At 31.2% G+C, this 11,695-nt stretch overlaps 1 pseudogene; it reads right to left on the bottom strand.

The window, feature by feature from the left end:
• Nucleotides 1-10,086: 10,086 nt before the first annotated feature.
• On the bottom strand, nucleotides 10,087-11,411 carry LOC129290100 (glycerol-3-phosphate 2-O-acyltransferase 6-like; annotated as a pseudogene).
• Between the last annotated feature and the right edge of the window lie 284 nt (nucleotides 11,412-11,695).

Genomic DNA, 11,695 nt, shown 5'->3' with positions numbered 1-11,695 from the left:
GGCAGCTAGCATAGAGAGAAGGAGAAGGCAAAATGAGTTGGAGGCCATACGTACGGAAGATGGTGGGATTTAAAACAGAAGAATTCCAAAAGGGGGTCCGTCTTCGTTGCTGGGCACCGCGGTGCTCATCCATGCAAATAAATCTGGCCATTCAAATTAAATCTGAATGGCCCAGTTTTTTTAATTTAAATTTATATTTATTAAAATAAAAACTTATAATTTTTTATAAATAGGTTGGCCATTAACCTGAATAGTATTAATTTAATTTAGATAATTTAATTTAATATTATAATTTTTAAATTGACTATCTACATGTATTATAAAAAATCTATATTCGATATCAAATGTTTATCTGCAAGGGTCAAATTTAAAGTTTCTTTATTTTGATGAATAGAATATTAAAAAATAAAATATATAATATTTTAATTATAAATTTTAAAAAATATTTTTTAAAAAATTACAAATTAAAATTTTTAAATTTAAATTGTGCAGAATACATCTGTATAGGCAATATATAAAAATATAAAAATTTTAATATTAAATTAGACACTATAAGTTAAATATAGACTTAGATTAGTAAAAAAATATTTATTAAATTTTTTTATAATTTTTATAAATTTTTATTTTTAAAAATATGAAATAAAATATTAAATTATTTTTTTAAAACTGGACCATCCAGATTAAAAATCTGAATGGTTCAAATTACATCACCCTTGATGAGCACCATGTGATGAGCACCCAAGATGGTTCCTTCCAAAAGGCGGTTATGATCCGTTCGGTGCTGGTAAACCTTAATTATGGATACACAGTGGTGGAGACCGGCCCCAATTTTTTAATTTTTTTAAATAAATATAGGAATTACATATTTTTGACCCTCAAAAATATTATGTGCATTTTTTAGCCCATCATTTATAAATAGCTCATGTTGTAAATAAAGAAGTAATTGATGTACTTTCATTCTGTCAAAACTTGAATATACTCCTAAAGAATTCATATTTTGCATTCATTTTACATTTGGATAATTATAGAAATTACTAATAAACTTTATCAAGTGTTGTAATAAAAATATCAAGATACCGGAATTCTATGTATTTGATATCCACCAATATTACTTATTCAAAAGGCTAAAGATTACGGTTGGAAAGGTTTTATAAAAAAAGTTACTTATTTTTGCAATAGCCAAATTATTGAAATTTTTTATATGAATATTTTTACTTTGCAATTTTGGCCCCTCCAATTAAAATTTCTGGCTCCGCCTCTGTGTATACATATTAGGATTGGAAATGTGCTTTGCATTACACTTACAGTTACATCAACATATATAATCGTTACTGTCCATTTAATATTATGAATCTGAGTTCGGTGAGTAACTTAATGACTTATGATATTTTACTAAATTTACCGGTATTTTTAATAAAATTGAAAGTCATCTCTTTGAATTTGTTAGGAAAAATATGACTAAGTGGATGATTATATATAAGAATGGATATGGAATTGTGGTTAAAAGTTAGTGGACCAATTTTAATATTAGTTTTGGACTTTATACATGTAGGGAGGCTCTAGTGAAAATTTCAAAGCCCAAGTACAAGAAGGCAACTTTAAACAGAAATTTTGTATAGATCATGTTTGCTACAGTAAAACAAAAATTTTTGTAGAATGTATAGTTTTAATCTTCAATGAATCTTAAGAGTTTTGGGGGCTCATTTTCAATCAATCCTCGTCTTTAATGGCCACAAAAAGCCCATGGTAAAGGACAGAAGCCAAAGTAAGCTTTGGGAAAGTTTGGGCTTAGTGAAAAATTAAGCGCAGAGCTAAAGATTGCTTTGATTAACAATTTCTTATCGTTCTTCTCTTTAGTTTGATGTATGTATTACTAAATGCTGTTATTATAGCCATGTTTGGCTGTTTTCTCTTAATCTATGTCAGTCATGAATTGATTATTGAATTATAGCATGTTTAAATTATTTATTTGAGCTTAATAATGTTAGTTTTCTTAACTTAATATTGTCCTTATTTGTCTACTTCATTCTTGGCCATCATTGAGCATGAATGTGAGGGTTTGGGTTTTGTTTTGGAAAAGAAAAATCTAAATTAGATCATTGGATGAAGTAATGTGGAATTAGAACTTATTCTAATTTGTCAATAGAATATGAATATATCTGTTAGACCCATATAATTGCATTAAAGTAGATTTATGCTTTTTGCCTTTTGAGTATTTGTGTTAGGAATATCATTTTTAACTTAGGAGAGGGGATTAATTAATTGACAAATAATTATTCTTATTAATACTCCAGATTGACAAATTAATATTAAATGAATTTATTTGAATAATTACATGCTCCATAAATTGAAGAAGAAATTACCCATCCTAAGATGCTTTAATTTTTTGTGATTGTTAGAACTTTTATTTTAGTAAATTTATATAACTTCAATTTTTATTTTGCAAAAAATCAAATCCATATTTGTTTTGCTCAACTTAAATAGAAATGGAAACTTTATTAGCTAATTGCTATTTTGATTGATTTTTCATGAGATCAATCTTGACACACCAATTTATTGCATATTGACTTGTATACTTGTGGTGAAACATTTTTGTGTACATCAGGGCTTAATTCTGCTTACTCAGTATCTCAATAATAGTCATTGGATTTCATCTATGCTTAAAAATGATACATTTTCCTCTAAAATTTCAAAACAAATCATCACAATCAAAACACTCTTTATATGTGTGTTTTTCCTTCAAAGAAATTTGAGATTTGTTACTTTAATTTTACATCACTTGCTAAGTTCAAATCCAAGATGATAGGCAAGTTGTTCAATAATAGGTTTTCGCTGCCTAATAAATAAAGATAAATATCGGATCATTAATATTTATTTTTTAAAAACTTAAAGATGACGTGTGTTTCATACCTTTTTTTTAATATTATAAGATATTTTTAAAGTGGTTAAACGAATATTAAGTCTTTAATTTCAAGAGGTAAATGACAATTATTTTCAAAAAAATCCTCAATAAAAGGGTGTCTTTAATGAGATTTTTTAGTTGAGACACTCTACTAAATAAGGGTGAGCATGCAAAAAAAATATGTAATTTTAAATAGAATAAGTAAAGAGAATATCACTACCAGACGTGTAAAAACTTATGCTTTTCATCATGTATTTATGTACAAGTAATAATTTTTATAATTATAACTAAATCGTAAAATAATTTATATTTTTTATAAGATCACTAAATAATAAATTACTTTTTTTAACAATCGAATATCAATTAGTTTTAAATTTTTAAAAGCCGGGTCAGTTATAAGTTTAGATATTGATATATAGATAAAAACATCTAAGTTTAGTTGAGATTTCTCTTTCAAGAATTAATTAGTAAGAACGTGTGGCTGGCATTAATGTGCCCTGTTTGTAATAACTCAGAAATTCAGGCCCAAAAAAGACTAATAACCCAGAAATTTAAGTAAAATTAAACTTGATATATAATAATCCAAGAATTTTAAGAAAAATTAAAATATACAGTAGGGTGTTTTAATTGATTTTTTTTTTTTTTTGTTAATTCTGGAGCAAACACATAAAGGGGCTGGAGATTGTATTCGTGTTATCTCACCAGGTTTTGGGTCTGAATCCACCGGGGTGCAAAGGGTGGGATTTTCTTTATTTTTCTTGACCTCCTCAAAAATTACTGTTATGCCCTTGTAAGAACAATCAGATATTTTCTTTCTTCCTCGACTCATTTTTCCCCCATCAGAATCTGTGGAGAGTGTGAGAGGGGTTCCGGATACAAAAAAAATTTGCCTTCCGTCTTCAGCCGTTGCCGATGTCGGTGAGTACAGAAGCTCTATCCGCCACTACTAGGAGGTTGAATCACGAGTTCTCCTGGGTGTGCCTTCAATCACTTCCCTCTCCCCTGTTGCAACATATATATCGTCTGGGGTGGGTGTGTGTGTGTGTGTGGGCTTTAATTTCAGTTCTCTCCCTCCTATGTTCTTGGTGCTGTGAAGGAGTGCATCGGACCTTCTCCTTCAGCTTCCTCCTACTTGTGTAGTGTCGCAGGCCTCTTCTTCTTCTCCTTCTCTGCTCATGTCTTCGCTGTTTTGGGTGTTAATGATTCATTAACTTAACTTCAGCTTTGCGGAGGAATTGATTGTGAAGCTAATACATGGTTAGCTAAACTCTTAAGAGTTGTGTGGTTGATAAATTATAAACCTTGGTGTTGTTTGATTATTTAATTTTGAGATACATGATGAAATGGGTAATAGAAGAGTTGTGGATCACTTGAGAGAGCAAGTGTGGTGTGTGTTCGCGAGCGCACCCCGATTAATGTTTAGCTACATGAGTCAGAGAGGGGTTGGGCAAACATTAAAATATAATCAATTTGTTGGACAGAAAAGTAATTATATAAGTGTTGAAGGGATCGAAGAAGTTAAGGCATAACTATATGATTTGGAACTTAGTTGATATGTTATGGTGATTTTGGAAGGGAATCTATTTAACTTGGACAAGGATCATTAAAACTTTATTTTATAAAATGTTTGAAAGAAGAAAAACTTAATTGATGTTGCAAGAGATGAATTTTGAATCTTAAAAAGATAACAGGTAAATAAATAACGTCTCAATTAATTTATATATTTGCAAATTTTTTATTAAAATATTATTTTTAACAATTTACGGTTAATAATGTATATTTATCTAACATTAACTACTTTTGTTAATTAAATTACTTTAATTCTTAAAGTCATGACATGTACTTATAAGATTGACGAAAATGTTTTTATAAGTTCTAGTATTCATTTATTCAATTAAAACAATCATGAAATTTGGTAAAGAAATTTATGAAACATTTGTTGTGAATTTTCATATTTAGAAATATTGATGTTCAAATAATTTATGTAAGTTTGTTATTGAGAAGAGAAAATTATATTTTAATAAATCGTTATTTTCTCGCTTGTTTGAGATGTGATTTTGAGATAGTTATATATAAGTAGAACACTAGTTCCTAAAGACAGTTTTATTAGTCTGTAGTGCTATGGTTAACGACTTGTTAGTTTGATTTTCGTGAGTTCAATTCTCATGTCTACTATTCATGAGTCTCGTACCTACATTTGTTTCATGACTTCAAGCCGCATTTAATTATTTACTCTCGTGAACTATATGTCTCATATGTTCATGGCTTCGAGTCACGTCTGGTTTAGCTATACTTATAGATTATGTGTCTATATTTGTTTCATTTCTTTAAACCATGTTTGATTAGTTACCTTCATGGATTATGTGTTTATGTTTGCTACTTATTCTATAAAGTTCTTGTAATATTATTTTCATTGATTTGTAAAATATATACTTTATTGATTTTAATTAGAAAATGTTTCTATTCTTATTTATTTAATCTCTGGGATTTCTCAAAAATTCTGTTATTGTAATAATTTGATGATTCAATGCGTTTGGAGCTCCATAGAAATTTTTTTAATCCTCAATTTTGGTGGTTATATTACATTGATTGGCTCTCTTTAATTTGTTTATAGTTAAGTGAATATATTCATTCATATTATTTCAATTTATTATTAGGCTGTTAGTAGCTGAAAAATTATTTTTAATATGAAATTTCACAGCTGACATTGCACCTCCCTCTAGACATAGAGGGGCTATCTTTTGACTTGAACTGAATAAGCTATTGACCAATCATCTTTTGATGTGAAAATTTGAATTATGAATTTGTGTTTTGTAAATTATGTTTTAAGTGCTTTGCATAAACTATAGTTAAGATTCTCGATTGATTACTTACATTATATCATTGGTCCACTGGTGGGAGATGAGCTCCCTTTTTTTTATGTTGTTATAAAAATGTTGTTGTAGAATTTTTGAAAAGTCTAACTTTAAAGAAATATTCTGCCAAATTTTTTACATAAAGTTCAATATTTTGGTTTATATGAAAGAGTATTAAATCAAAATCTTTTTTAAATCAAGGCTTAAGAGATATAAGTTTTGTGCACACATTTCTTGCTGGTCACACTTTTTTTGGAACATCACACTATTTATAATAAAACGAAATTGGAGTATATATCAATATAATCAATAGACATTTAATTTATATGCTGCTAAAAGAAGTTCATCATTTTAATCAGATATTTATTTATATGGTTTGGTTGAAGCGTATTAAATATTTATTTTATCTGTCCTTCTTACTTATGAGTGAACATTAATTGGAGAGATTTTTTTTATGAATATATAAATAAATATTATGAACTTTACAAATTGAAGCATTTATTTTTTATAGATATAATTATTTGATTGTATAAGATAATTTAAACGTTGTCGAGGCCAATTATTGGGGTTGCTCTCCTTAAAAGGCTTTTTATATCCAAAAGAGCTTACTGACCATAACCCCTTCCCACTAGAACCAACACCAATTGGTCAAATTGGTGGAGCGTTTGTTAACAAGGTGACGAGATAGTGAAATGGATAATATCACTATATTTACTACTCATCCAAAATTTTGTTTTACTTGGGTACACTATGAGAATAATGTTCTTGATAAGAGAAAATTAACCAGTAACTATCGTTAAAACACCAAAAATTAAGAGGTGTTGGTCTGGTTGAATTAGCTGTTATTCTTCTTTATTCAATATTTATTTTAATACACAGATTAATGTGATAAAATATACTTAGAGAGGCAATGAGTATTATTTAAGTAACTGAAATCTGAATTCTAAAATGCTTCTTGAGAATAATTATACATTTATACTAATGATGGAAAATAGAAAGCAATTCTGAAGGGGGGTGAAAAATGATTATCTGGGCCGCAAAAACCAGAATCAATGCTTCCAGCGTCGAAGGCATATTCCTTTTTCCCCCAACGCATAGAGTGCGCATTTAACGCCAATCTCAACATCACCACTACTAGCATGCACCGCCGCTGCTATCACTGATCGTCGCCACCGCCAGCTAATCCCATCGACCACCATCATCAACCAGTGTCGACCACCAGCAACAACCATTGCCATTTATGGCTGCGCATTGACCATCATCAAACACTTTCTCTACACATAACAGGGAACACGAGTGATTCAAAGAAAAAAGAAAAAGGAAAAAAAAAAGTCATAGGGAGGAAACAGAAAACACAGACATATGCATAATGGGTTTCAGGCTCCATCAAACAACAAAATACGGATTGACAAGCATATTTTCTCGAGCTGATAATATGAATTAACCTACAAGTTAATATGAATTAACCTACAAGTTGTCAGCTGTGAGTTTGGCGAGTCGGGTTGGCATAACTCGCATTTTACGTTGGTTGTAATTTTGCCAACCCGTAGCGGTATTTGCAAGTAAAAAATATTTTTTAATTTTTTAAATTATAAATTTGCCATTTTTTTGTGGTAAAAAAATCATATATTCCTCCTCAAAACTAATTATCCAAAAATAGTAAAAATTCTTCTATTCAAGCCATGCTTATATCACCACTTAAATATAAAACTAATTTAATTTTATAATCCTTTCATTCTTTAATTTTTTACATGACTGATCAATATTATACATATATGAATTAATAAAAATGTTCTTTATATCCCATTTTTTCTTCATCCTATTTCGACATTTTTGCTACAAAATTGATCCCTAGTTTAAAATAATGTCATGGTGATTTAATCTATGGCTATTAGACTGCTGCTCATAACATGTTCAATTCATACTACCTAAATGTTTTGATATTTGTATATGTTTTTTTTTTTCCTTTTATGTTCAAATTAAGATGATACTATAATATATAGTTAGCACTTTATAAATATGTTTATTTTTTAAATAAAAATGATAACTAAACTTTTTTTATTTGCTAACTTTTTTAGCACTATTTTGTGAACAAGATAATTTAAATAAGCTATTATATGAATGAAGCATAGTATAATAAAATATTTTATTTAATCTTGTCTTAATCACATTCAAATTACATTATAGGGTAAATGTGCAAATTTAGCCACATATTATTTTCTCAAGAGCATTTGGTAATATAAACTATTAGGTGGTCTAAAATAAATCCTCAACTTTAAAAAATAAAATATATAGTAGCCTGTCATTAACTTCACCTAACAGACGTTATGTGAAGCCTGCAAATGACATGTGGTACTCCATGTCAACATGTGTAAAGGTGTAAATTTAGCTATGAGCTATTTTTCAAGAAGTATTGAATAGCCTCTATTATAAAAAGCGAATCATCCAACACCTTCTCATCAAATTTTGCCCAAACGATGCCAATAAAATAGAAGCTTGATTTCACTATGCGTGGGACAATTTTGATTCTAGCTTAATTTAGCCACGAATTATGCCTTCTAATTTGTTGTCATCGTCTTTATGAATGTCTTCAGATATAAACTCTTTAAACCTCTTCTTCTTGAGTTGAGACTTAGAATGAAGGCAAGAAGATTAGAAAGATTGATGTATCGTGGGTTTCATAAGTTAAAAATAAACAGTATTTAATCAAAATTAGTGGAAAGGTGTTACATGGTCCATTTTTATAATAGAAATTATCTAGTGCTCCTCAAAAAAATAATTCGTGGCCAAATTTGTATTGCCATATGTCATTTGTAGGCCCATATAACGTCCGTTAAGTGAAGTTAATGACGGACTATTTAATGCTTTATTTTTTAAAGTTGAGGATTTATTTCTCAAAACTTGACAATTTAAATCACCAGATGCTCTTGGAAAAATAATTCATGACCAAATTTGCTACTTGACCCTACATTATAGTCACCACTTAAATAAATGAGCTATGTCTTTTTATTGTTTACTACCACAATTTAAACTTGAATTAAATAAATATACAAGTATTAAGTACTAGACTATAATTTCATGCATGCTTGCTCTGAATGCTTTACTTTAAACTCAATCTCATTAATTTTTTTTTGTCTATTTATAAAAAAAAATTAGCAAGCTAATCTTTCAACCTGTGGGTTAGCCGGTTGTAAGTTTGAGTTATGCAATGCAGTCAAAACCACACCGTATCTAATGGAATCCTTTTTTTAAACCTAACGTGCCCACTTCTTTGTGGGTGGTGGGTTACTGACTCTAGTAGTTTCTACTATAAAAAGCGCATAAGGATAGTATATTACAACTTTATTAACTCAAGGCAACAACCATCAGCACATCATCATTAAATTCATGACACCCCCATATTATTGCCTTGTAACCTACAACTGCAGAATTCAAAGTCAAGGGACCAACATCTTAATTTTATTGTCGGATATTAAAGTAAAAACAAAAAACATAAATGACTCGAGTGAAAAAGTAAACAGAAAATTAGGGTTCCCTTCCTATTTTCCCCCACCCCATGTCAGCAAACATAATATATTCTGACGAGGCTGTTGTACGATGTAACTGTCTGCTTTCAAGCAATATAATATTAGGCACAGATCATAGAAAAAGGAGGAGTAATTACGCGAGCACAAGTATGTGTAGTTAAGTCCCCACACTACACTCACCTTTCTAAACGGCTCTCTGGCCACAAAATTATTTCAATGTTTGCTCCGACGATTGGATAGACAAGAAGAGGCAAGTGGCTTTTATTTTAACAAATAAATACAACCAACGAAATATGTTTAATTTATTGGCAACGATCCAACTCATACCCATAAAGGAATGGGCTTGAATCTTAACTGTTGCTCTTAGATAAGGATTCTCGGCGGATATTAATTTGTTGGTATTTTTTGTAAACGCTTTTTTTAACCTTGACGAGCAAGACATGCTAATTATATGCTTAATTTTGTGCAGGGCTTGAGATTAGTGAGTCCTCAAGACCCACGACCCCCCTAAACTTTATCCTTAAGAAAAAACTTGTAAGGACGAAAAAGAAAATAGATGATAATCAGATAAACAATCGTACCGGGAAATACCACCTTCTTCCACCGCCAAAATTAATTGTAACTATACTAGATTTGCATAGCTTACTTGGACAAATTTATTCATATAATCTATTCTTTCATGTCCTTAAACTCCATATACCAGTTAAATGTATACATGCATGGTCATTACTTTCATCGTTTCTAAGTTCTGAAAAAAAAAAAAAAAACACATGAAAAACCTGAGCCACTATTACGTACAAGATTTCAAGAAAACATTTAAAAGAGCTTGTACTCTGTACTATATGAAAGCAAAAACGCATATATGTGCATATACATTCAAACGGATTGTAATTTTGCTGTCACAATCAATATGTTTATTGCCATATGTATATATATTTAGTCCTAAATATTCAGAAACAAATTGGCAATAAATTCATTGTCCAAAGCGATCACCAGTCTAGCTGCTGCGCGCGTACTTCTGTCCTGTCCAATTAACCTCCCGAACATTCAGTTAATTAATTAAGCCTTCTTATTCTCCTCTTTCTCCTTCTTCGAAGGAACCCTACCATCTGTTCCAGCAAGTATAGCATACTTATCTTTCCTCGTCAAACTCGTACACTCAAACCCCAGCGTCCCAGCAAGAATCCTCTGAATATAATTCGCAACTTCAAAACTCGACTTCCCTCCTTTACATGTGAGCTCAACGGGAAGCTGGTTCAGAAAAGTGATCTCATAAGTAGGCCTAGGGTTCATGAACACAAAGTAAGGGTCCAATAACTTGTGCCCTCGAACTGTGGTCCCATTAAACACAGTCTGCTTCGTGTTAATAGCTACAGGAACGATCCTATCAGTTAATCAGCAAAAAGAGCACTGAACCTCAACAGAAACGGTTCTCTGCATGTGTTCCCTCAGGGCAGATCATTAGGTCCCCCTCTTGAAGCAGTCTTTTGATGTTTTCAGCGTCTCTCTCTCTTTCTCTGGACAAAGGAACAGTTTTGATTGGGGACACAATTTCAGTGAACCTGCTTATGCTGTAGGTAACGCAGCTGATTTTTCTCTTGAGAGCAACCGCCGTAACCACCGGGTCGATGACGGTACGGTGGTTGGAGACGAAAAGGACTCCGATCTGGCCTTTCTTTGGAGGAGGGGGTGGAGTGCCCTTAACAAGGACTCTGATGCCGAGAAGCTTGTAGTTGTACCAAGCGAGTCTTTCAGGTAGTGGGACGTTGAGGTATACCCTGAGGATTGAGAGTACGATGCCAATGGAAGCCAGAGGAAGGTCAAGAGTGCTAATAGAGGGGTTGGCCTCTGAGCAAACCGGCCGTCATGGAAGATAATTGGAGTTAAAAGCTTATTCTTGGTAGTGGCTCCACACTTCGTTCTTGGCACTACATATCCTTCCTGCACAAATGTCAAATAAACATGTAATAAAATTGATACTAAGGAAATATCTATATGTGCATGTGAATGCAATGATGAAGGGGATCTTGATTCGGTGAGTGTCCCAAATTCTCTCACCCAATGACTGTTTCACTTGACTATGGCTTCACCTTTTGTTGTGTCATATATCTTAATCTAACAGTTCATATGACTATTTTTTTTTTAAAAAAAAAAAGCTGAAATGCATCCACATATAACTTTCCTTTAGTTCACTGTTTTACAACAAATATTTTGGTTAAGCATGGATTTTCAAAACGTTAATGAAATCCTATGGCTATAATATGAAACACCAGTCATAAAATCTCGATCCATAGGAAAGGGGAGTGGTAGGATGGGAGCCATAAGTATTCATTTTTTTGTACAACCTTTATGCTATACATGATTTTCTATCTCGACTGTCCCCACCCCAACACATGCATATTTAATGGTCC

The sequence above is a fragment of the Prosopis cineraria genome, unplaced genomic scaffold, assembly GCF_029017545.1.
Source record: "Prosopis cineraria cultivar Desert tree isolate PC_DT_omini unplaced genomic scaffold, ASM2901754v1 PC13, whole genome shotgun sequence".
NCBI lineage: Eukaryota > Viridiplantae > Streptophyta > Magnoliopsida > Fabales > Fabaceae > Prosopis > Prosopis cineraria.
The sequence above is the reverse complement of the archived record's forward strand: the minus strand, read 5'-3'. Positions and strand labels throughout refer to the sequence as shown.